The 1450-nt window shown below is 46.1% G+C and overlaps 1 non-coding gene across 1 annotated transcript; it reads right to left on the minus strand.

Moving 5' to 3' along the window:
• Positions 1-1053: 1053 nt before the first annotated feature.
• Positions 1054-1157, minus strand: LOC137754008 (U6 spliceosomal RNA). Its single transcript, XR_011071688.1, has one exon. It is a non-coding gene; the product is annotated as a U6 spliceosomal RNA (small nuclear RNA).
• Between the last annotated feature and the right edge of the window lie 293 nt (positions 1158-1450).

The raw sequence follows: 1450 nt of genomic DNA on the forward strand, positions 1-1450 counted from the left end.
TGGCTTTGAGACCATTTCTCTAGTTGCAGGGCAATCCGGTGGATAGGGTGGGGCTCTCCATCACCAGGGAGGGACAGTAACGCAAATGGGTTTAACGTGTTACAGCGACGGGGAAGATGATGGTGGGGTGGGTTCCCAGGGCCACTGTGTAGAGAGGGGCCGCGTCACAGGAACAGCAGGGGGAGCAGAGGGGACCGGGGAGCCCCGTGTGAGGGTGGTGGCTCAGGGGGCCGTGCCTGATGCCACAGGGTCTAACTGACCTGGGAAATATGCTACAGGACTTATCTGAGAAGCCAAAAGTTGTCCTAAAATACCTACAGCAATTCCACCATCTTCGTGGCAATAGAGGTGAAAAGCTTTGTCAGAATGAGGTCAGCCAAGAGCTGGGGGTGTGGACAATGATGATTTTAAAGTTTCAGGGGACGGAGGTTCATTGCAGCATTGTTTACAATAGCCAAGATATGGAAGCAACCTAAATGTCCATCAACAGAGGAATGGATAAAGAAGATGTGGTATATATATATGCAATGGAATATTACTCAGCCATAAAAAAGAACGAAATAATGCCATTTGCAGCAACATGGATGGACCTAGAGATCGTCACACTGAGTGAAGTATGTCAGAGGAAGACAAATATATGATATCACTTATATGTGGAATCTAAAAAAATAATACAAATGAACTTATATACAAAAGACAGTGAGTGCCCTAAGGAGAACGAGAGGGTCTGTCTATCACCCTGCTCGTCTAGTTACAGAGTAAGAGATCCCCCATGTATTGAGCAAGGGTGGGGCCTGGGGTAAAGGCTACAAAGCAAAGTCAACTGTAAGGACTTGGGAAGATAATAGAGGAAGACTCACAACATCCCTGAGGTACACGAGTCCGTGTTAATCGTCTCCCTCTAAACGCAATTGCAGAGAGAAATTGTGAGTGAGGAATCAACAGCGGGGGAAAGAAAGCTGAGCAGAGGTCAATCACTGTAAACCAGGCTGCGTCAGCGGGGGTTGATGTGAGGATAGCGGCTGGATTAGTTTCTGCTTTATAACAAAGTGAAAAAATATGGAACACTTCACAAATTTGTGTGTCATCCTTGTGCAGGGGCCATGCTAATCTCTGTATCGTTCTAATTTTAGTATATGTGCTGCCGAAGTGAGCACATAAATAAATTTTTAAAAAGAGAAATCCAATTCCAGATCCTTTTTTAAAAAAATATTCATTTATTTATTTAGGCTGCGCTGGGTTTTAGTTGCAGCACACTGGATCTTTAGTTACGGCATGCAGGCTTCATAGTTGTGGCATGCATGCAGGATCTAGTTCCCCAATCAGGGATCGAACCCGGGCCCCTTGCATTGGGAGCACGGAGTCTCATCCACTGGACCACCAGAGAAGTCCCCCGATTCTCTATCTTAAGTTAAATGTTGGGTGCTGGGGTGTGACTGAGGATAGACTG

This window comes from Eschrichtius robustus, chromosome 19 (assembly GCF_028021215.1).
Source record: "Eschrichtius robustus isolate mEscRob2 chromosome 19, mEscRob2.pri, whole genome shotgun sequence".
Taxonomy (NCBI): Eukaryota; Metazoa; Chordata; class Mammalia; order Artiodactyla; family Eschrichtiidae; genus Eschrichtius; species Eschrichtius robustus.